Below are 26,575 nucleotides of genomic sequence, written 5' to 3'. Positions count from 1 at the left end.
GATTAATAGATCTGAAATTTAAAAGCAAATCAAAACAGATCGTGAAGGCAAATATAATAAATAAGAGACCCGGGGGCCGTAGATTTCACCAGTGGCTTCTCGAGAAAAATAGCATACGGTGGGCAAACAAATTACTGTTGGGCAATTGATAGAACTTCAAATAATCATGACGATATCCAGGCAATGATCATTATATAGGCATCACGTCCAAGATTAGTAGACCGACTCTTGCCTGCATCTACTACTATTACTCCACACATCGACCGCTATCCAACATGCATCTAGTGTATTAAGTTCATGGAGAAACGGAGTAATGCAATAAGAACATGACATGATGTAGACAAGATCTATCTATGTAGAAATAGAGCCCATCTTGTTATCCTTAATAGCAACGATACGTACGTGTCGGTTCCCCTTCTATCACTGGGATCAAGCACCGTAAGATCGAACCCATCACAAAGCACCTCTTCCCATGGCAAGAAAAATCGATCTAGTTGGCCTAACTAAACCAAAGATTCGAAGAAGAAATACGAGGATATAAGTAATCATGCATATAAGAGATCAAAGAAACTCAAATAACTCTCATGGATAAAAACATAGATCTCATCATAAACTCAAAGTTCATCAGATCCAATCAAACACACCGCAAAAAGAGTTACATCAAATAGATCTGCAAGAGACCATTCTATTGAGAATCAAAAGAGAGAGAGGAAGCTATCTAGCTACTAACTGCAGACCCGTAGGTCTACAATGAAGTACTCACGCATCATCGGAGAGGCACGAATGAGGATGATGAACCCCTCCGTGATGGTGTCTAGATTGGATCTGGTGGTTCTGGAACTTGCAACGGCTGGAATTGATTTTCGTCGACTCCCCTAGGGTTTCTGGAATATTGGGGTATTTATAGAGCAAAGAGGCAGTGCGGGAGGCCACCGAGGTGGGCATAACCCACCTGGGCGCGCCTGAGCCCCCAGACGCGCCCTGGTGGGTTGTGCCCCCTCGGGGCACCCCTCTGGTACTTCTTCGGCCCATCTTGTGTCTTCTGGTCAAGAAAAAATCCACAAAAAGTTTCGCTGCGCTTGGACTCCATTTGGTATTGTTTCCCTATGATGTAAAAAACAAGCAAAATAATAGCAACTGGCACTGGGCACCATGTCAATAGGTTAGTCCAAAAAAATGATATAAAATGATTGTAAAACATCCAAGAATGGTAATATAACAACATGGAACAATCAAAAAGTATACATACGTTGGAGACGTATCATGGATACTTTCACTGCATCAGGTGGAATCGAACCCGGGCGGAGCAGCGGTTGGGGAGTGGAACTTGGCCGCTGGGGTACTCCAGTACTTTCACTAGAAATTAAGCACAACATCTACCACTATTGTAGCACGTCTATGGCCCTACCAGGTCCATGGTCGTATGCAAGCAAGTGCCTCATTGAAAAAATACTTCCTCCTAATGCTATACTGACGTTGGGGGCCACATGTTTGTCAACGTAGTTACTAAAGGAGATAAATTTACAACGAAGCTAGTCATTGCTGAGCTGGCATGTATCATTTATTATCAGTGGGCCAACAAGTATCAGCTAGGTTGTGGGCTGTCCAGTCTAGGCTTTCTTTTTTAACATGTGCAGCCCATGACATGCCGGTTTGTATTTGTTTGAGGGTCGTCATGTATCGACTGGCCTATGGCCCACCCATCCTAGGTCTTATTTGTTCTTAAATATCCGCAGCCCAACTTTTTTTTTGAAGAAAACGCAGAGGTCTGTTCTATTTATCTATGTAAGAATAGGAACGCTAGGTCCAACTTATGTTTCCCTTCTAACTATATTATATATATTTATATTATTTTATATTTTATTATATATTATTGTTATTATCATCATATATTTAACAGATACTTACATATATAAGAAAAAAATATCCATTGTATTATGAACTTATAAAAATAAATGCTTAACAATAAAATCCTGGTTTTTTTTACTTAAGGTCAACGAAAATACATGTGATTGTGTACAAAAGTTTGATAAGATTTAAGGACCAATGTAAATAAAGCACTTATTATTTAAATATATTTATAACAAAATGCTCAGCCCCTGTTTATTTTTTTATAACATTTCTGCGCCCAACCCAACATTATAATTAGAACCAGCCAGCAAAATCGTGTATTTCGAGAAAGTGGAAATGGACTGTAATTTTTTAGGAAAAAAATAAATGGGCTGCATGGACGCTACATTATTTGTTCACCCTGGCCAGAAAATTCATGTATTTCTAGAAAGTGCAAATGTGTTGTAGTTTTTTTAGAACAAAAATAAATGGGCCGCATGGACGCTACATTATTTGTTCACCCAGCGTAGCGAATGGACTGTAAATTCTAAAAAAAATGGGTTGAATATGTGCTACATTTTTGGAGGCTGAAATGTGGGTCAATAGGTCGAAGCCAACACAAGGCGTTGTCAACTTAGTCAACAAATGATTCTGACATTGATAGCCATTGGATTTACATCCAACGGCCAGCATCCATCTTCAATCTCTCGTCTTCTTCCTCCAGCGCCGGCGGGACCACCTGTTCCCGCCTCCGGCTGCTAGCAGCTCTCCTTAGCACGCTTTGCTACGGAGCGCAACCCCACCGCAGGCCAAGCCATCCCTCGACCCCTCCACACCTCCTGTTATTCTCCACCGACTGCAGAACCACGCCACACGAGAACCAGTTAACCCTCATACACCTCTCCATCTGCGACTCCACTGTCGCGTGTTCCCATCACCGACTCGTTGCCATCCGAGGCCTCGCCATCGTCCATCGCCTTGGTGCGCTCGGCGCGGCGTGGTCAACAAACGAGACTCATCAGAAGAGGACTATACGTGGGGAGGCTGATAGTGGGGACGCACCAGGTCCATGGACGCACACATGCAACCGCCGCCTTATTACGTGAAAATAAAATTATTCCTCCCCCTAAAAGCTGGGACCCACCTCGAATATCTTCGCAAGATACGAAGCGCCTCCTTATGCCTGCCCCTGACAGCTGGGCCCCACCAACAACATCTTTGCACGCAAGGAAGTGCCTCCTTATTACAGGGAAAAATATGATTCCGCCCCTGACCGCTGGGACCCGCCAGCTATATATTCGCATGCAAGGAAGTGCCTCCTTGCCCTCCCTGACAGCTGGGACCCACCCGGTCGAAGCGTACGTAGTGTTGTCTATGTTCATACCGGTCGATTGGTCTATCCGCCACAATGAACCATGGCCGAGTAAGGAGCGGTAGCAGTTCAGGCAGTCCAGTCAAAACCGTGTACATGTACGTACAGCCAGATGCCAAAAAATACAGTCACGTACGTACATATGGGCGGGGTCTCGAACGCGTATTCGTGCATACGTACGTCCAGGGCTCGTGTACATGGAGAGGCAACGGACGGCAGCAACGGCGTCCTATTCATCAAAAGCCAACCGGCTGGGTCGGAACGGAGAAACTGCGTCGCGTTCATCAGGAGGCAACGGAATGCGTCGTGTTCATCGGGAGGCAACAAAATACGTCGTGTTCATCGGGAGCCAACCAGCTTGGACGGAACAGCCGAAACGAGGTCTGGTGTACCATAGAATGGAGGAAACGGGCCATCTGTTCGACCGAGTATGGTCGAAACGGGGTCCTGTTCATCGATACGGGTCTAGCGTATCGCAAAACGGAGGAAACGAACTTCTGTTCGAGTGCCTACGGTCGAAACGGGGTCCTGTTGATTGGAGGGGTGTGGTGTACCGCAAAACAGAAGAAACAGACTTGTGTTGGAGCGCCTACGGTCGAAACGGGGTCCTATTCATCCACCGTCTACTACCTCGCTCCAGCCTCCATGGGCTACTGTTAATCCACCGTCGACTTCCTCCAGCCTACACGGGCTACTCTTCATCCAGCCTCCATCGGCTACTGTTCATAGAGCCTCCACGGGGCCCTGTTCATCTACCACCAACCGGCTGGGATGCGGCGGCCTCCTCAAGGTCCTGTTCATCCAGCAGCAAGGGCCTACTACCACGGGGTCCTGTTCATCCAACCCCCACCGGGAACTGTTCATCCACAGCCAACCAACTGGTTCTACGTACCGTGTGCACGGTAGTAACGGTCACTGTTCATCGAGAGGCAACCAACACCGACTGGCTAGCTATGTCTCGTACGAGGGCTCGATTGGCTTCAGTGTAAGCAACATCAGTGATCGATCACTCGGTTCAGCTAGCAGCAGCGAAGGAGTCGCTCGGGTTCAATCAGCAGCGAATGAATCGCTTGGGTTCAGTTAACAACCAAGGGATCGATAGCTCAAGTTCAGTAACGTAGCTAGCCGTGCGATCGCTCGGGTTCAGTTAGAGCCCAATGCCTCACACACACGCGCGTACACGAGAGAAACGCGCAAACCACAGTGCATCGCTCGGGCCCGACCACCCATCGTAACCGGGAACTCCCCAATATTTTCCTCGCCCTTGCTTCTACCATGATTTTTTCCGTCACAGACGGCCCAAAGAATGTCATGCAGTTGCGTCTCTGGCCCGCCCAGGACGAAAAGCCCATTTTCTGTCATGATTTTTGTCATAGAAGTAGGAGCCCGCCACATATATGATGATACATGCTTTTGTCACAATTATCATCATAGAAGTGTCATAAGTATGGCAGAAAAAAATTCATTCGGCCCAAAATGTCACGGATGTGTCTTTTTTGTAGTGATACCCCACCCACTACACCAAACTCTCATAGAGCAACAAGAGTGAATCATACACATTTCATACCCATATTTGAGAGAGAAAGAGAGAGAGAGAGCTACCCATCCTCCTGCTTATTTCAAAGGGATTCCACTCCAACCATAGAACCATTAATTTCTAGTCACCTCACTGGTTTCCACCCAAACTCTCTCCTACACTAAACCCAAAATCTGTAAGAGAGTGTTTGAGTGTTGAAGAATACACAATTTCCACCACGCAACCCAAAGCATGTGCTTCTATTGATCTTCATCTCTCCACTAGTATTGGGACATTGCACTATTTATCCATTAACATAGTTGTTTAGGTAGCTTGAAGATAGACATGTCATAACATGGAATTTCTTGTGCAATTGCTTTAAAAAAATTCTTAGCTCCAAAAGCGAGCCTCGTTTCCTTCCAACCATTCGGAACCTTACAATCTATTTCCACTAAGAATGGAAAACAAACTAATCTATCCAATCCAACAATATGAGGTTGATGACCTACACTATTGCAATTCATGATAAGTAGAATTCATCAAACCCACAGGGAGTGCCACGTGGGAAACTACCAACTCCGTAACTACTTTTTCACGGACGCAAGTACTTTCATACGCAGACGATAGTCTAGAAACAGTATATTATATTAGTTGCTAACAGCACAATAATAACAGGCTTTTTATGTAAACTATGAATGAGGAAGCACAAACTATAAATAAAAAAGTATAAAATAAAAGGTCGGCACTTGAGTAAACGAGTCCTTCTCAGGGTGTTCGGAGTCCTCACTACTAGTATGATCTACATTACATAAGCAAAACAATTGTTCTAGGTTCGGATAACTATATAGTATAATATGTTTGATGTCGGCGGAGCCTGGTATAGTATACGAGCTACATGTGTAGCCTCCGTATCACATACACCACCACTGTAGCTCCCCCAGGCCGGTTATCACAATGGTGATTAAGGGTTTGCCTGTCGACGCGGCCACACTTTGGGTTCTATTACTCCCCTATCAATTGCAAAGGTGAGGAAGAGAGGACATTATTGTCGCCTGTTTACACCTACATGTGAAACTTTACAAAGATAGTAATATGCTCCGTGGCCATGCAAGGCGAAAATGTAGGTTGGCTCCCTTGCACAACATTCATGAAGGCTATTAACTCAAAGATACAAAATAGGATTTTATATCTCATGTAGGCGTTCACCTCGAATACAACTAGAATTCATCCTTATTCCCCAGAACTTGAAATTACTCAAACATGGAGATGAAAACATAGAAGGTAGAGACAAGTTAGAAGCCAACATGGTGTTGGGGAAGGTGAGAGGCATGGTGGTGTTGATGGAGCTAGCACCAACCCTCCGATCGATGCCGGATATTGGCGGAGCCTCCTCTCTCTCTTATTCTTCTTCTTCTTCTTCCCTATCTTGGCACTTCCTCCATGGTGGAGTTGCAGCAATGGAGGTGTCGCGACTCGTGGTGGAGCAGATGGGACTTGACGAAGATGATCCTCGTGGCTAGGAGTTGGAGGTGTTTATATAGGACGCTTCCTCGGGTCTCCTCCATTCATGCATGTGACTCCTCCTCTTCATCCAAGGGCTCTACGGGAGCCAAATCCTCTCCCAAAACCCTCTGTTGGATAAGGATCGCATAGGAACAAACCAGGACGAAATCAATAAAAAATGCAGAAATTAAGGTTGAAACATGCATCTCTCAGAGTCTGGTACGATCGGGCCTGTTCATATCGGAGTCCATCATTTTTGTGGAATTTCAGGAACAGTTTAGTATTTTGGTCGCCATTTTTTCATACAAACACCGTTTTTTACGTTCTTTATCTCAGGAAAAGTATCCAAACAACAAACACTCCATAAGGCCCGGGTCTAATGCCTAGAACTTCTCCGGTTTGACCCCATCTTTGTCCTTTTTGATGTACTAAGTCCATGAGCATGCCAATAGACCTACAAAGACAATAAAACAAAGAACATAATAATAATAATAATAATAATAATAATAATAATAATAATAATAATAATAATAGAAACTAAAAGTTGTGTAATGAATTTGGTAAATGGCTAAAGATCGGAAACTAGGCATTGTGGACATGAAAAGGTGCTAGATGATTATGATATGATAGATCTTGGCACTAAGTTGTACTTGGAAAAGTATGCAAAAAATCCATACATCAAAGGTAAACCAAGGTACTTATTAGTAATTGATTTTGTCAAGATATTGAGCCTCGTTGATACCTCCTCACGTGTGGTTAGAGATATATATATGGGCTACAAATATGCTTCATTTTGCCTCGCTCACTAGTTGCCCTAGTACAACACAATACTCATCCAAAGCTTGCGGGGGTTCTAAACATTACTATCTTTCGGCTTTTATCAGTATAAGTGAGTCATCGGCAAACAAAAGGCGAGAAATATCTGGTGCATCCTTGCAAACCTCAACACCTATAAGGTTGCCAACTTCCTCTTCATGTAATAGTAAATTGGTAAGGCCCTCAACACAAAAGAAAAAAATACGTGGTGATAAGGGGTCCCGTTGACGGATCCCCCTTGTTGGTGAGAACCAATAAAAATCATTATTAACTCAAACTGATAAGAGACAAAAGTCACACATTCCATGATCATCTTCACCCACTCACCATCAAAGCCAAGTTGAAGTAAAATACCCTTTAGGAAGCACAACTGAATGCGGTCATATAGGCCTTGTGCATATCGAGTTTAACTGCACAAGTTCCCCACTTTCCTTGCCTTTCTTCCTTATAGCATGAAATTTTTTGCATGCCACTAGAAAAATATCAGTAATTATCCTCCCGGGCACAAAGGCACTATTGGTTGGCAAAATAACATCCGATAAGAAAAACTTCAACCAATTATCTTGTAATTTTGTAGATCACCATGTAGACTACATTACAAAGATGAAATGGGCTGAATCGTGTGATGGATTCAGGGCTCTCAAACCTTTGGAATTAATACAATAACTGTGTTATTCTAGCCCTCCGGGATTTTTGTTGTGTTGACTACCTATAAAACTTCATCAATTAAATCCTCACTAGTAATGTGCCAAAATCACTTATAGAAAAGTACATGTTTCCCATTGGGGCCGGAGGCCTTCAAGTCCCTGATGCTAAAGAGGGTATTCTTTGGTTCTTCGCGATTGTATGAGGCATTCAAAATGTCACTCACCGCTTGGTTCATGCGTCTTGATAACCCACAAGTATAGGGGATCGCAGCAGTTGAGTTGTCAATTCAACCACACCTGAAAGACTTAATATCTGCAGCAAAGTATTCAGGAGCAAAGTAGTATGGAAAGTAACGGTAACGGTGGCAAAAGTAACAGTATAAGTTTTGTAGTGATTGTAACAGAAGTAGCAACGAAAGTAACTTAGCAAAGATCAATATGTGAAAAGCTCGTAGGCATTGGATCGGCAATGATAATTGTGTTGGATGACATTCATCATGTAGCAGTCATAACCTAGGGTGACACAGAACTAGCTCCAATTCATCAATATAATGTAGGCATGTATTTCGTATATAGTCATACGTGCTTATGGAAAAGAACTTGCGTGACATCTTTTGTCCTACGCTCCCGTGGCAGTGGGGTCCTCATGGGAACTAACAGATATTAAGGCCTCCTTTTAATAGAGAACCAGAACAAAGCATTAGCACTTAGTGCTCCTCAAACTACGGTAATCACCGGAAAGAATCCCAATTATTGTCACCTTGGGGTATGCGGATCATTATTCGTAATAGGTGTCTACAAGTTGCAAGATAGGATCAAGAGCACAAATATATTCATGAAAACATAATAGGTTCAGATCTGAAATCATGGCACTCGGGCCCTAGTGACAAGCATTAAGCATAGCAAAGTCATAGCAACATAAATCTCAGAACATAGTGGATACTAGGGATCTTACCCTAACAAAACTAACTCGATTACATGATAAATATCATCCAACCCATCACCGTATAGAAATCCTACGAGGGAGTTACTCGTGCATGGAGGTGAGCATCATGAAATTGGTGATGATTATGGCGACGAATCCCCCTCTTCAGAGCCCCGAACAGACTCCAGATCAGCCCTCCCGATGAAGAACAGGAGGCGGCGGTGGCTCTGTATCATAAAACGCGATGAATCATTCTCTCTGATTTTTTTCTCCCTGAATAGGGTTATATAAAGTTGGAATGCTTGGGAAATGTTGCATGGAAAACAGAAAAAATCTACACACACGCAAGATCTATCCATGGATATGCATAGCAACGAGAGGGGAGAGTGTGTCTACGTACCCTCATAGACCTTAAGGGGAAGCATTTGTTAACGCGGTTGATGTAGTCGAACTTCTTCGCGCTCCAACTGATCGAGTACCGAATGTACGGCACCTCCGCGTTCAGCACAGGTTCAGCTCGATGACATCCTCCGCCTTCTTGATCCAGCAAGACGGCGATGTAGTGGATGAGTTCCGGCAGCATGACAGCATGGTGACGGTGATGGTGAAGCTATCTTCGTAGGGCTTCGCCTAAGCACTACGAAAATATGACCGGGGGTGTAAATGGTGGAGGGGACCGGCGCACACGGCTAAGACAATGTTGTGTTGTGCTAGGCGCCCCCCTCCCACATATATATATAGGTGGGGGAGGAGGGAGCAGCCAGGCTGCGCCCCCAAGTAGGCCGAATCCTACTTGGGGTCCTCCCCAAGTGGCGCCTCCCCTTCCTTACATAAGTGCGGGAGGAAGGAAGGAGGAGGTGCCCCCCCCCCCCCCGCTTTCCTTTCTCTCCTCAGGAGGGAAAGGCAGGAGGGGCCACCCCTCCCCTTTCCATCCCCTAGGGTTGGCCAGCCAAGGAGAGGGGCGCGCCAGCCCCTTAGTGGGCTGGTTTGTCCCCTCCTTTGGCCATTGGGCCCATACACTTACCGGGGGTGTCCGGAACCCCTTCCGGTGACCCTATGACTACCCGGTGCACTCCAGAACACTTTCGGTGTCCGAATACCATGGTCCTATATATATCAATCTTTACCTCTCGGCCATTTTGAGACTACTCATCATGTCCATGATCTCATCCGGGACTCCGAACAATATTTGGTCACCAAATCATATAACTCATATAACACTGTATCGTCAACGAACGTTAAGCGTGCGGACCCTACGGGTTCGAGAACTATGTAGACATGACCGAGACACCTCTCCGGTCAATAACCAATAGCGGAACCTAGATGCCCATGTCGGCTCCTACATATTCTATGAAGATCTTTATCGGTGGAACCTTATGACAACATACGTAATTCCCTTTGTCTTTTGGTATGTTACTTGCCCGAGATTCGATCGTTGGTATCTTCATACCTAGTTCAATCTCATTACTGGCAAGTCTCTTTACTCATTCCGTAATACATCATCTTGCAACTAACTCATTGGTCACTTTGCTTGCAAGGCTTCTTATGATGTGTATTACCGAGGGGGCCCAAAGATACCTCTCCAATACTCCGAGTGACAAATCCTAATCTCGATCTATGCCAACTCAACAAACACCTTCGGAGATACCTCTAGAGCATATTTATGATCACCTAGTTACATTGTGATGTTTGATAGCACACAAGGTATTCCTCCGGTATCCCGGAGTTGCAGAATCTCATAGTCGAAGGAATATGTATTTGACATTAAGAAAGAATAGCAATAAACCGAATGATCAATATTCTAAGCTAACGGATGTGTCTTGTCCATCACATCATTCTTCTAATGATGTGACCCTATTATCAAATGACAACACATGTCTATGGTTAGGAAACCTTAACCATCTGTTATCAACGAGCTAGTCTAGTAGAGGCTTACTAGGGACACAGTATTGTTTATTTATTCACACATGTATTTAAGTTTCCGATCGATACAATTCTAGCATGAATAATAAACCTTTATCATGAATAAGGAAATATAAAATAACTACTTTATCATTGTCTCTAGGGCATATTTCCTTCAACCTCCCACTTGCACTAGAGTCAATAATCTAGATCACATTGTAATGAATCTAACACCCATGGAGTCTTGGTGCTGATCATGTTTTTCTCGTGGAAGAGGCTTAGTCATTGGGTCTGCTACATTCAGATCTGTGTGTATTTTGCAAACTTCTATGTCTCCATCCTTGGCTTTTTCACAAATGGAGTTTAAGCGTCTCTTGATGTGTTTGGTTCTCTTGTGAAACCTGGATTCCTTCGCCAAGGAAATTGCTCCAGTGTTGTCACAAAAGATTTTCATTGGACCCGATTGATGGTGTCCTGGACTAGGGGATATTCGCCACGTCGTCTCCCGATCAGTTGGATTGGGCCGAGGCCCCCCATGGCCATTCACTCATGGGCCAGCTCGGCCAGCCGATGTATACACAAGGAAGATTCCACAAGACTTGGTGATCAAGACAAGGACTCCTCTTCACCAACGTATTCGGCTAGGACTCTTGTTATCCTAGGCCTCTGGTACATTATATAAGCCGAGGCCAGGCTAGTCGATAGATTATCATGACATTAATCATCATACCCCTAGGGTTTAGACCACAACATACAATCTCGGGGTAGATCAACTCTTGTAATCTCTATATTCATCAAGATCAATCAAGCAGGAAGTAGGGTATTACCTCCATTAAGAGGGCCCGAACCTAGGTAAACATCATGTCCCCTGTCTCCTGTTACCCATCGATCCATGACACACAGCTTGGGACCCCCCTACTCGAGATCTGCCGGTTTTGACACCAACAATTGTTCTTTCATTAAGAGTTCCGCTGTGTGATCGGCAATGGATCAATGGCTGGTCTGCAGATCAACTGCGACGTAGGCGTCTTCATCGCCGGCTCGACTGGTCACCTCGATTGGCCCTCCTTTTCGGATCGTCAAGATCGAACATATGTCCTCGTCATCATCAACTCCGATCTCTCTCAAGATCATGGAGGAATCATCCATGGAGCTCGGGGGCTCAACGTCAAGATTGCCCTTGAGCGACCGTGCTGTTTTTCTAGACAGCGTACTTGTATCCGCTGCCACCGCCTCCTTGAGTGTCGCTTTGATGATTCCTTCGGTCGAATTGTGCGGAATTGAGTCTAAAACAATACTGTAAAATTTCGCCGCGTTCCGATGGAGCAATCTCCGCCGGTCTCCAATATGCCGGAGCCCCGTCGAATCAGGACGGGAATCTGGACGAGTTTGGAGCATGGTGTCCAGCATCTAGCTCGGACGTCCTTTGGAAGATCCAACCGTTATTCGGCTGCGGAATTCCTATATGTACCACCCCTCATAATTTCAGCTCGATCCGACCGTCCAAACTCCGGGAACCTTCCGATGAGTGGACCAATTTTCGGATCTGTTTTCTGCGCGTATACGGATCCGACCCGAATTCATGTTTCTTTTTGAACGTGATATTGGACAACCTTTTCAAAGGAATTTTTTTCTAGGGTACTGTGCATTGTTTTTAAATGCGTGCCCATAAAATTTTAAGCCTACTCTGAGGTAATCTTCACCATCACGCTGGTGTGAAACCAGTCCGGCAATATTGCTCCACGGTTGCCGACTTGCGCTAGAACACGTCGTCGCTTTGTTGAGCCGAGCTCAACTTCTTCGGATCATCACCTCGGCAAGCCAAACAACAGTTCGACATCGCAAAGGATAAATCATCACCAACATCGCCGCCCCACAGATTACACGGAGCAGGCACACCGGCATAGCCGCATGGTCACTTCATCAAGCCGCCATTGACCACGTCACGAGTTACAACCTGCATCGGCATGGCCGCACTGTTGCTTCTTCGAGCCGATGTCCATCATGCCGAACTACTTCAACACCTCGGCTAACATGGAAACTGCAACGTCTCCTTACCGACCTGCTCCGTCACCTCGTCTGGACTGAGGGCTTCGCCATCCCTTAATCAACCTACTCCGGAGACTTCGGCGTCGTCAGCCGACCAGCTTCGTCATGTTAGCCGGATTGGGGGCTTTGCCTCGGTGAGCCAACCTTTACCAGCATCACCACGCCGTCGCTTCACCACCCATCAGGCAATGGGTGTGCAGATCGATTCCCAATTTTGGGAGTCACTGTTCTTCGGACTGCTACAACAAATAAACCAGGTGCTGTTAATCCTAGCAATTTTTGCTTGTTTGGGTTTATTTTTCCCAAGGAATTATTACTTTGGTGTGTTCCATCATCTGTACACAGATCTATCAAATGGTGGCCGCATTAACGATGGTAGCGTGGTGGTTCGGTCAGTTTCCGTACATAGTTCGACGAACACCGTATCCGGAACTCGGACCGACCTGTGAATTCAGGCTTTGCCACGCCTTTACTGCATCACGCCGACGCCCTGCATCAACATTGACTTCATCGCCAGGCCACATATCTTTAAATAAATTACTTTGCGTAAATTAATTGCGCGAGGATTTTTATATATTTATATTATTATTGTTGGCCTGCACTATTTTACATGTGCAGGTAATAGGCTTCGACTGCGTCACGTGGTCTCTTCAGCAAGCTGACGCCATCGTCCCAATCGGCGTAACTCGGCTCGCGTGATCACCTTGTTGGTCGTGTTGCCATACCGACATGTTCGGTTGCCTCGGGGACTTCGGCATCGCCGAGAGTGCTCTACCTCATCGAGCGTTCAGCACACGGGCCATATTTCTTTTATTTACTCACTTTGCATAAATTATTTATTATGCAACAATTTTTTTAATTCGTTATTATTACTATTATCTCCGGTTTGCACTATTTTTTGTGCACAGGTAAATGATCCGGGTCGGGCAGTGTTGTCACCTCGGCGTACTGACATACCACGTCACCTCGGCTGGACGGGGGTCTTCATCAACACTTCACTAACCCACGCCTGGGACTTTGGCGTCACTCTGCCGGCCTGCATTGGCAGTGCTATGTCACCTCTCCGGAGTGCCGAGCTCTTCGCTCCGACACCTCGGGACTGGCTTGGGGGATGGAACCTTGTCCCGCATCAAGCTCGGACCGCATCATCAATGCCGAACACATTAACCAGATAAGTCGCTTTCATGCTCAAAGACTTTCAGTTTTAAATTTTGTTCGGTTCGACCAAGCATTATACTTTTTTGGCAAAAAGTTGTTTGTGAAAAACTTCCTTGTCAAAACTTTGTTTGTGACACACAAATTGAAATACCCCGTTTACTTGGGGGCTTCCTTTATGAAGCCTTTCCTCTTGCATATGATTATACTTGTATGGCTTCATTCCTTGTTTGTGTATTACGCCACAATATGCACCATGTTGACTTAAGTGTTCCGCAAGCTGGGTTTCCTTACTCCTGTGTTTACCCCTACATTCCTGATTGTTCGGCTAGGGAGTAAAGGGAGCACCTATGCGATTGTCACGATCGGGTCATCCGAGCTCAGACATCAAACTAGGTGAAGCCGAAAGCTAGCGCTCTTATTGTTTTCAATCAAGGTCGGCACACAACGGAACTCATGAGTACAAAAAATCTATCGCACAAGTCTCATAGTAACAATGAGCAACCGAAGAAAGGTATCGGTGGGGGTACTATTTTCTTCGAAGATGCTTCTTACACATCGTGAGTAATATAGCATAAGTTTCCTGAGCGCGCTTTGTCTATTACAGCTTTATGGTCTGATTGCCTGGTTATCGGAAACACCGTCGATATTCTTGACAGGTGGAGTACATAACACTTTTTGGCCCTTGACCGAAGAGGGAGAAGCCGACGGTCGGTTAAGATGCGTTTAAAGTTCGGGTGAACACAGATATGATATAAGTACTTTGGTACATACAATCATTATAGATAAAATTCTTTTACCCAAGTCACTTGAGGGCTCTTAAATTAGTATGAGCTATTTTTGTTAGTCGCTGCACAGTCTTTTTCTACCACTCCTTTCTCGGCTCGAGTGTATGGTCAATAGCTAGATAGCCTAGCTTCTCTCTAAAGCCGCTCGAGTTTAGTTCGCTTAACTGGCCTCGGAGAAGCACTCCGCCTTCGGGATAAGGAGCTAGAAGCCGTAGGCTAACCTGCTTGAAGTCTTGAGATCGGATGTGTCATGTTAAAGCACGACAGAAGCACAATTTTTTTTAAAAAAGACCAATTTTCGGATTAGCACCAAAATCTCGGTTTAGTCCAGACGTCAAGCTTTTTCATAAGTTTCTGGCTTTTCGAGCCTATGGCACTTTTAGACTATTTGTGTGTTGCTAGCATAAGTCTCGTAGTGCAACGCCGGACACCTTTAGAGATTCTGCAAAAACATTCTCGGATATTGCTATATATGCATCAGTTTCGAATTGTGTCTTTGGTCAATAGTTGGGTTGCCCGGCTCCTGTGCTTGCCTCCTACGTTCCGCTTGGTTTGGCTAGGTGCGCAAACGGAGAACCCCTGCGATTGTGCTTCCAGCTCGCATGGTTCAGCACCTCAGTGGAGAAAGCCGAAAACTGACTATCACAATAAGTGTAAACTGGTCAGCGATCCGATGACTATGTTAAATGACGGGCCGTTCATAACATTGGCCGAAGTGTTTACGGCTTGACCTCGGCTGTCGCCGAACACTAACCAGGGCTAGTAGCTGGCCTCCCAACTTTAAGCTCCTATCACTAAGTGAAAGTTATGAAGCCCGCATATCCGATTGCCTCGTTTCCGCTAACACAACCACGTCAGGGCACCGAGACGTCGGCTAAGGGTTGTCTTGTTATTGCGGAAACACCCTGCATAGTATCTACAAAGGGGTAGAAGCCGACGATGGGCCACTTTCAACTGATAAACGGTCGCAACAGAGTCAAAATAAACATATCATCAGCATTTGTATTCAGTATACCAGCGCTGCCTTCTGTAATCATCGTTATAAAGCCATAAATATGCATCAATTTGACTTCAGATTTCGGCCAAGCTGGGTTGCCTGGCTCCTGTGATTACCCCTACGTTCCCGATTGTTCGGCTAGGAGGTAAAGGGAGCACCTCTGTGATTGTTACTTTCGGGTCATCCGTGTTAGTACCTCAGACTAGGAGAAGCCAAAAGCTAGCCATCTTAAAGAATATAATTGGTCGGCAACGACGGAAGTGAAAATTTTGTTCCATTAAAAACCACAGAGATCGGGAACTTGCCCCGAACTAAATCCTCAATATTTTTCTCCTGCATCGATCGGAGTTGAGGTTTCATGATCATGGTCGGCATGACAACCCAAAGAAAGGAACCGATAGCAGGATTATTTTCTTTGGGAGATGTTTCTTACATCAAATAGTAATATAAAATTCTCTCCGCGTACGTTTGTTTATAAAACCATATGTCTGGATTGCCTTGTTTGTCGTAAACCTTTACCCTTGTAAAGGCTTTATAAAGTTGGACAAACACTCCCCAGCTGCTGGCCGAGGAGGTTGAAGCAGATGGTCGGTCAACAAAGTTTTGTACATTGCGGATCCAAGCATTAATGATGTAAAGTACTTGGATACATAGAATCATTACACATAAAAATTAGGAGTAAAATCCATTTACTGCAATCCATCTTTTAAACCCCTTGGGGCCTACCTTGGCAAGCTCGAATTTCGACCAGCTCTAAGCTCCTCTAAGAGATCTCTATTCTCTTTCCGAGAAGTTTGTGTTAAACACAACAAAATTTTCTGTCAAACGGATATCGATCCTTAATTCGGCCACCCGTGCCCACATTAAGGCTCGGGGGCTACTAGGCGTCGCGCTCATTATTTATAAATATTAAATGGGGCATCGATCCCCTGATCTGGTGTTGCCACCTGACCCATGGCTCGGGGGCTACTGCATGCCTATTCAATGCAGAAAATTCAAAGTGCTCAGTGTTCGGCATAACCGAACTATGGACAAGCGCGTCTTCGGGCGACAATAAGTACCATATGGGACTTATCCGACATCAAGCTGATATATCACGGTGACTTCTCACGACCCTCTCTCAGGGACCCGGCCACCGATCACTATGACCTCTAATATATTACATTGCATTTTTGTTCCTATGTATGTTGCCGAGCTAGGAGTTGATCCTCAGACCGATTTTACGACCTGAGTCTCAGAAGCTACTAGGATCAGGGGTTTCATATTTTCCTTCAGGTGCATCTCGGATTTTAGGCCGACAGACACATTGAGGGCTACTGGCAATACATCTCGTCAGCAAATAAATTTATACGCATTGGAAATAAAATTCGCAAACAATCAGCCCATGACCGAGGTGCTGTGCCACCTCGGAAGTAGTTCGGCATATAGCTCGGATGCAAGTGGCTGGCTCCTTAGAGGGCATTTCCGGCATTAAGCTCGGCTAAAACTTTTTGAACCAAGGTGATTTATGGCACCTCGAATATAGTCCGGCGTTGGAGCTTGGACGTAGTCCGGCGTTGGAGCTCAGACACAGTCCGGCGTTGGAGCTTGGATGTAATCCGGCGTTGGAGCTCGGACGCAAGAGGACACTGCCGCACGGGAAACACTTCAAACCCGAAGTGCGGCATAAAATTAACAAGGCATTGATAAAGGCCGAAAACTTAAAGGGGTTCCTCGGATACCCGACGTGTAAACTCTTCAGATTCACTTCGGCGATCCTCAAGATCGAAGATGAGAAGATTTGTTGAACCAGTTTTCAAGACCGGCGACCAAAGATGAAGAACAGTTCGGAAGAATCGAGGAGCGTCCCCAACTTGAAGACTGGTTCAGGGGGCTGCTGACGGTGTCCTCGACTAGGGGGTATTCACCACGTCGTCTCCTGATCAGTTGGATTGGGCCGAGGGCCCCCCATGGCCGTTTACTCATGGGCCAGTTCGGACAGCCGATGTATACACAAGGAAGATTCCACAAGACTTAGTGATCAAGACAAGGACTCCTCTCCACCAACATATTCGGCTAGGACTCTTGTTATCCTAGGCCTCTAGTACATTATATAAGCCGAGGCCAGGCTAGTCGATAGATTATCATGACATTAATCATCATACCCCTAGGGTTTAGACCACCACATATGATCTCGGGGTAGATCAACTCTTGTAATCTCTATATTCATCAAGATCAATCAAGCAGGAAGTAGGGTATTACCTCCATTAAGAGGGCCCGAACCTGGGTAAACGCAGTGTCCCTTGTCTCCTGTTACCCATCGATCCATGACACACAACTTGGGACCCCCTACCCGAGATCTGCCGGTTTTGACACCGACACCGATGCACTAGGTATTACACCTAGATCGGATATGAACTCCTTCATCCAGACTCCTTCATCTGCTGCTTCCGAAGTAGCTATGTGCTCTGCTTCACACGTAGATCCTGCCACGATGCTCTGCTTGGAACTGCACCAACTGACAACTCCACCATTCAATATAAAAACTTATCCGCTTTGTGACTTAGAGTCATCCAGACCAGTGTCAAAACTAGCATCGACGTAACCATTTACGACGAGCTCTTCGTCTCCTCCATAAACGAGAAACATGTCCTTGGTACTTTTCACTTATTTCAGGATGTTCTTGACCACTGTCCAGTAATCCACTCTTGGATTACTTTGGTACCTCCCTGCCAAACTTATGGCAAGGCACACATTAGGTCTGGTACACAGCATAGCATACATGATAGAACCTATGGTTGAGGCATAGGGAATGACTTTCATTTTCTCTCTATCTTCTGCAGTGGTCGGGATTTGAGTCTGACTCAATTTCACACCTTGTAAAATAGGCAAGAACCCTTTCTTTGACTGATCCATTTTGAACTTCTTCAAAACTTTATCAAGGTATGTGCTTTGTGAAAGTCCTATTAAGGGTCTCGATCTATCCCTATAGATCTTGATGCCCAATATAAGGTCTTTCATTATTCTTATTCAAGAATCCTTTTATGTCATCTAGAAATTCTATATCACTTCCAATCAACAATATGTCATCCACATATAATATCATAAATGCTACAGAGCTCCCACTCACTTTCTTGTAAATACAGGCTTCACCATAAGTCTGTATAAAACCATATGCTTTGATCACCTCATCAAAGCATATATTCCAACTCTGAGATGCTTGCAACAGTCCATAGATGGATCGCTGGAGTTTGCACACTTTGTTAACACCTTTAGGATCGACAAAACCTTCAGGTTGCATCATCTACAACTCTTCTTTAAGGAATCCATTAAGGAATGCAGTTTTGACGTCCATTTGTGTAAGTGCATCTAGTGCCCCTTAGCGATTTTGGTGTATTGAAGACTTATAGGTTAAGGGACTAATGTGTTTATAAGTGTACACAGGTCTATAAGTCTATGAGGAGTTTGATATTTACAGTGAAAGTCGACCCCTAAAAATGAAGTTCTTCGACTGAAGACTTTGGATTTCTAAAGACTTTCTGAAGACTTTGAAAGTGAAGAAATTGGTGTGACATTGAAGACTTGGTATTTATTTGAGGAACATGAAGCGTGAAGACTTTTGTTTTTGTAGTTTCATTTTCTCTTTCTTGAGTCATAGTAAACACCGTACTGTTAAAGGGGGTCGAGGAAATACTAAGGAAAAATTTCCATGTGATGCTCAACTCAAAATCCTACACCTACCAATCCCTTCATGTGAAGCCATTGGAAATCTCATACAGTTCAGTCATATTCTTCAGTGACAGAGATGAAGTTCTTCTCGTCTCTGACGAATTTGTTCTGACTGAGGAGTTAGGAATTCGCCAGTGTAGATTGCCTACACAGTGAGGAACATGATAGCCCTGAGGAATTTGATACTCAAATTTCCGACCGTTGCTGTGCTATGCGCCAGCTGTCCCAAAATATCTACCCACCTAACGGTCATATCATTGAAGGGCATTTATGTCTTATCATGACGGGCTGCTCCCTAGGCTATAAATAGCCGCCCCCTACAACCACTAGCTAGTTGGCTGCTCCAAGAGAAACTGACACTTGTCAATTGAGAACATCCCATCCTCCGAGGACTTTGAGCGAAAATCATCAAGTGAGGAAAAACCCAAACCCAAACACCTACAAACCCCAAGTGATTGAGCATCACTGAAGAGATTGATCCTGCGTGGATCCGACGCTTGTTACCTTTGAGGATTGTGCTTCTTCCAGACGGTTAGGCGTCATGGTCTAGAGCATCCAAGAGGAAATTGTGGATCGCCGAGTGACCGAGTTTGTGAAGGTTTGGAAGTCACCTGAAGACTTACCACGAGTGATTGGGCGAGGTCAGTGTGACCTTAGCTCAAGGAGAATACGGTGAGGACTGTGTGTCCGGGACTGTGTGTCCTCAGGTTTAAATACCTAGCCGCTCCAACCAAACGTACAACTGAGACAACAGTTGGAACTGGTCTACCAAATCATTGTCTTCACCAAGCTTACTGGTTCTATTTCCTCAACTCTTTCATTTCCTCATTACTGTGTTGTATGCTTGTTCATATTTGTGTTTGAAGACTTTGACTGAAGACTTTCTCAATTTCCTCAGTTCAATTTCCTCAGTCTGTTTGTCTTCATCCTGTGTTATCCTGTGTTTACGCTTTCTGTACTCTGTGCTTGTCTTCATTTCATCATGATGACTATGCTTGTGTTCTGCTATGCATACTTTTGAGTACTTATTCCGCTGCAAGTAGTTCTTCGCTAAGGAATTTCCTCACCCACAAATTCCTTAGTGAAGAATTCATAAAAATCGCCTATTCACCCCCCTCTAGTCGATATAACGCACTTTCAATTGGTATCAGAGCAAGGTACTCCCTTGTTCTGTGTGATTTTGGTTTAACCGCCTGGAGTTTTAGTTATGTCGACCGCAGGTATCATCAAGGTCTCTGCTGGGTGTCCTACCTTCGATGGGACGGACTACCCCTACTGGAAGAATAAGATGCGAATGCATCTTGAGGCAATTGATAACGATCTCTGGTATGTTGTGGAAAATGGTGTTCCCTCTGTCTCACCCTCACTGAACGCTACCGATGTGAAGAGATTCAAGCAACTCGATTCTCAAGCGAAGAATATCATATGTGGCCATCTAAGCAAAGGACAATATGGAAGAGTGAGTGCTTTGGAAACTGCTAAGCTTATCTGGGATAGGCTGTCCAAAGTAAATGAAGGAGTCTCAACACAGCGTGACTCTCGAGTTGATGTTCTTCGCAATCTCTTCAACCGCTTCAAAAGACTCGACAATGAAAATGTTCAAAAAACCTTTGATCGCCTCACTGACATCTCAAACGAGCTTCAAGTGCTCGGTGCCACTGACATCACCGACCACGAGGTGGTGAAGAAACTTCTAAGATCGCTTGATTCCTCATTTGATACTCTGGCATTGATGATACAAGAGCGTGCTGATTACAAGTCACTTGATCCCGCTGATATCCTCGAAAGGCTAAATACTCATAAGTTTCAGCTTGCTGAAAAGAGAGATCTCTATGGCTCGAGCTATGGCAGATCACGTGCACTGAAGGCCAAGGCAGTTTCTGAGTCTGAAGATGAAGACTCTGACAGCAGCCTTGGTGATCCTGAAGAACTGAGCCATGATCTAGCACTACTCGTGAAGAAATTCCAGAAGTTCTTAAGATGTGGTCGCTTTGGAAGACCCTCAAGGAGCAATGATTCCTCATCCAGTGACTACAAGAAGAGGCTTTGTCACAAATGCAAGAAACCCGGACACTACATTCAAGATTGTCCTTAGTGGGAAAAGGAATCAAAGAAGAAGAAATACAAGGATTACAGTTCTGATGATGCGAAGAAAAAGAAGAATTTCTCAAAATCTTCATCATCAAAATCCTCAAAGTCTTCATCTCACAAGAAGAGCAGCTCCAAGAAGGCTCGGGCATTCATTGGCAAGGAAATGGACTCTGAGGCTAAATCTGAAGAAAATGAGGAAGAGGAGGCATCTGAGGATTCCGAATCCGGTGTGGTGAGCCTAGCCCTCGCTACTGCATTCGTCAGCAAGTCTATCTTCAACACTGAAGAAAATGACCTCACCAACAAGGCTGATGAAGGCAATGATGACTACACTCCCACCTATTGCTTCATGGCAAAGGGTGCCAAGGTACTGAAATATACCTCCTCTGAATCAAGTGAGAATGAGTCTGATGAAAACCTTAAGCCCAACTATTCTAAGCTCGCTAAGATTGCTGTGAAACAACAAAGGGCTTTTGAAAAGGTTCAAAACATGCTAGACAAAAGTGATGATATGTTGGGTGAAGAAATGGATCGCACTAAAACCTTGACTGAAAATCTTCAGAGACTTCAGACTAGGTTTGACAACCTTCAAGGTCATCATAACACTCTCTTGTCTGATCATGAGAAGCTTTGTTATGAATTTCTTCAAAGAAATCAAGATCTTGAGAAGCTAAGAGTGAGTTATGAAGATCTTCAGAAGGAGCGCGATTCATTACTTGCTCAACAAATCAGCGCTGCCCAGGAAGAATTTGTTCCTCCATGTTTGAAATGCATTGAACGTGAATCTGCTAATTCTTCACCTGAATGTTCAAATGCTTCTAATGCTACAAATTCCTCAACTTTCTCTGCAATCACTAATTCCTCATCTGAGGACATTGCTAGTATCACTGACGATGCAGGGCTGAAGGAATTGTACATGACAGGCATGTACAAAAGCCTCAAAGGGCATCAGACTCTTTGTGATGTGCTTAAAAAGCAGATCCTCAACAGGAACCCTAGGAAAGAGGGTATTGCCTTTGAGAGGAAACTCAATGCTGATGGTACATATTGAAAGCCTGAGCAGTACCCCAAAACCTCATGGGTTGCTGCAAAGGGACCTCCAGTTGATCCATCTAATTTATCTGGCTTTACATGTGAATCTTCTCATTCTTCTGATGAGTCATTTGACCCCAACTATAAACTGTTCAAAAATCAGAATGGTGAAGTATTTGCTAGATACGTTGGCACTAACTGCATGAACGGTTCTTCTATGAAGAAAATCTGGGTTCCCAAAAGGTGCCTTGAAATTCTTCAGGTGAATGTCCTCATGACACCACCTGTGAAGAATAGGAACCCCAGATCAAATTCTTCATATGGATCCAAGTCCTCATATGGACCAAATTCCTCACATGGATCAAATTCCTCAAAAGGATCAAAGTCCTCATATGAACATCATCGTGCTAACAACTCTGTTTCGCAGGGAAGAGCCAAGGGCTATGAATATGAGCATTATTCTTCTAATCATTATGTTCATAAGTCCTCGAAGAATTTCTCTGCTTATTCATATGCTTACCCTAACTTCTCTTATGTGAAACGAAATGGATTGGCTTCTATGCCACCTTTCTCATATGGAGCTCGCAGAGTGATGAATTGTTTGCCACCCCTTCAGATGTGGGTGAAGAAAAAGAACTAATCTCTTCTGCAGGGTCAGGTCTCCAGACGTGCTTGAACGTCTGAAGAATTTGCTGGAGACCTGAAGAGTGCCTGAAAGGATGCAGGCTAATCATGAAGAAATGAACTTTCATTTCACACGTCCTCATACTGTTTTAACTGTTGCATTGCTTGATGAAATTCGTCTGATGAATTGTGATGTCATATTCTTCACTGATGAAGTATATGAAGTTCGTAAGCTGCACTAATTCATCTGCAGGATGATCAACCCAAAGCCACTGAGTGGGTCCTCGATAGTGGATGTACTAATCACATGACTGGTGACAAGAATCTATTGATGGATGCACCCTTATCACCATCGCATCTGAAGCATATCATCTTCGCTGACAAAGGCAAAAGTCAGGTATTGGGTCTAGGTAAGGTTGCGATCACAAAGGATCGACACATGGACAAAGTCATGCTTGTCGAGTCCTTAGGATACAACCTCATGTCTGTCTCAATGCTTTGTGATCTTGATATGGTAGTTGTCTTTGGCAAGTATCGTTGTGTTGTGGTTATGGAAATTGACGATTCCAAAGTCTTCGAAGGCTTTAGGAGAGGAGACTTGTATATTGTTGATTTCTCTACAGGACTGCTACCAGCCGTGTGCCTACTTGCAAAAGCTTCAGAAGGGTGGCTATGGCATCGACGACTTGGTCATGCAGGCATGAGGAATTTGCACACACTTGCGAAGAAGAAGCATGTCATTGGCATTGAGAATGTCAAATTCCTCAAGGATCACTTGTGTGGAGCTTGTGAAGCTGGAAAGATGACCAAGGCTAAGCATCCAGCGAAGACTATCATGACCACTACTCGACCATTCAAATTGCTTCACATGGACCTCTTTGGTCCTAATCATTACTCAGCTGTCACAAATGATGCATCTCTCTATGGCTTTGTTATTGTTGATGATTACTCTCATTACACATGGGTACACATTGTTACTTACAAACATGAAGTGCAGGAAGTCTTCAAACGATTTTCCTCGAGGGCTTCAACCAACTTTGGTGTGAAGATCAAGCACATCAGAATTGACAATGGAACTGAGTTCAAGAATTCTGGTCTTGATGACTATCTTGATGAACTTGGTATTACTCATGAGTTATCTGCTCCTTATACTCCTCAGCAGAATGGTGTCGTGGAGCGCAATAACAGAACTCTTGTTGAGATGGCTCGCACTATGCTTGATGAGTACAAGACGCCTCGTCACTTCTAGATTGAGGCAATTTATACTGCGTGCCACATCATCAACAGGGTATATCTTCACAAATTCTTCAAGAAGACTGCCTATGAACTTCTCACTGACAAGAAACCCAATGTGAGTTATTTCAAAGTCTTCGGGGCTAAATGTTGGATTAGAGATCCTCATCACAATGCTAAATTTGCACCGAAAGCACATGAAGGTTTTATGCTTGGTTACGGAAAGGACTCGCACACCTACAGAGTCTTCAACAACGTTCTTCACAAGGTTGTTGAAACTGTAGATGTGCGGTTCGATGAAACTAATGGCTCGCAAAGAGAGCACCTACCCTCTGTGATAGATGAACCAGCACCTGAGGAAACTATCAAGTTCAAGGCCACTGAGGATGTCATTCCTACCGAAGAATCTGCTGAAGAATTCATTCCAGAATGTGAAGAACGCCGACCTAATGCACCTGAAGAAATAGCTGAAGAAAATGGTGCTGAAGAAAATGCTGATCAAATTCCTCGACGACAACCTACTCATCCTCGCGTTGCAAAAGAAGTGCAAGTTGAAAAGATCATCGATGACATTGAAGCACCAGGTCCTCTCACACGCTCAAAAGCTTCACATTTATCTAACTTTTGTGGGCACTATGCTTTTGTCTCTATCACAGAGCCCACTAAGGTAGATGAAGCATTTCTGGAGCCTGAGTGGATTCAGGCCATGCAAGAAGAATTACATCAATTCAAGCTCAACAACGTCTGGGAACTGGTCAATCGTCCAGATCCTCGCAAACACAATATCATTGGCACAAAGTGGATCTACCGCAACAAGCAAGATGAAAATGGCCTTGTGGTGAGGAATAAGACACGACTAGTAGCTCAAGGCTACACACAGGTTGAAGGAATTGATTTTGGTGAAACTTTTGCACTTGTTGCTAGACTTGAGGCTATTTGCATATTACTTGCTTATGCTAACCATCATAATATCACTTTATATCAAATGGATGTGAAAAGTGCATTCCTCAATGGTAAGCTTGAGGAAGAAGTATATGTTGCTCAACCCCCAGGTTTTGAAGATCCAAAGCATCCTGGAAAAGTCTTCAGACTCAATAAGGCCCTCTATGGCCTCAAGCAGGCCCCTCGGGCATGGTATTATACTTTGAAGGAATTCCTCATGAAGAAAGGCTTCAAACCCGGTTCACTCAACCCTACTCTTTTCACTAAATCTTATGATGGTGAATTGTTTGTGTGCCAAATATATGTTGATGATATTATCTTTGGCTGTACTGACCAACGTAATGGCATATTCATATCTCAGGAGAAATACCTCAAGGATGTACTGAGGAAATTCGGCATGCAAGATTGAAAGGCGTCAAAATTCCAATGCCCACAAATGGCCATCTGTGCACTGATGAAAATGGTATTGAATTCGATCAAAAGGTATACCGCTCCATGATTGGTTCTTTATTATATTTATGTGCATCTAGGCTAGATATTATGCTTAGTGTTTGCATGTGCGCCCGATTTCAAGCTACACCGAAGGAATCACACCATAAGGCTGTGAAGCATATTCTTCGATATCTAGCTCACACACCAACACTAGGATTATGGTACCCCAAGGGCTCGGCTTTTGATCTCATTGGATATTCTGACTCTGACTATGCTGGTGATCGTGTGGACCGCAAGTCAACATCTGGTACATGTCATTTCCTTGGACGATCTTTGGTCTATTGGTCCTCAAAGAAACAGAACTGCGTATCACTGTCTACTGCTGAAGCTGAGTACATTGCTGCTGGTTCTTGCTGTGCTCAATTGCTGTGGATGAAGCAAACTCTCAAGGACTACGGCGTCAATGTGAAGAATGTGCCTCTCTTCTGTGACAATGAGAGTGCCATCAAGATTGCTCACAACCCAGTTCAGCACTCGAAGACAAAGCACATTCAGATTCGTCATCATTTTCTTCACGATCATGTGTTGAAGGGCGACATTTCTATTGAGCATGTGAAGACTGAAGAACAGCTAGTTGATATCTTCACAAAGCCCTTGGATGAGAAGAGATTTAGCAAGTTGCGGTGTGAGCTAAATATCCTAGAATCTTCGAATGTTCTTTGAAAAGGACACTCATCCTAACACGTATGCAAAATTGATGACTTAGATGTGCAACACATGAAGAAACATTTTTCTTCAATCAATGAAGAATAACACTCAAAATGTGAAGAAATTAATGAAGAATTTGATTCTCAGAGCCCTACGACAATTGTACGCGGTGTCTGAAATCATCATTCTTATACGGTGGGTCACGCCACCACAACAGTTGAAAATCTTCAATTTGAGTTTTTCCTCAGTTTTTGAAATTCCTCACGTGTTCATATTCTTCAACTTTGCATTGTCTTCACCTTCTC

Source organism: Aegilops tauschii, chromosome 7, assembly GCF_002575655.3.
Source record: "Aegilops tauschii subsp. strangulata cultivar AL8/78 chromosome 7, Aet v6.0, whole genome shotgun sequence".
In the NCBI taxonomy this organism is placed as follows: Eukaryota; Viridiplantae; Streptophyta; class Magnoliopsida; order Poales; family Poaceae; genus Aegilops; species Aegilops tauschii.
Note: the sequence above shows the minus strand (reverse complement) of the source record.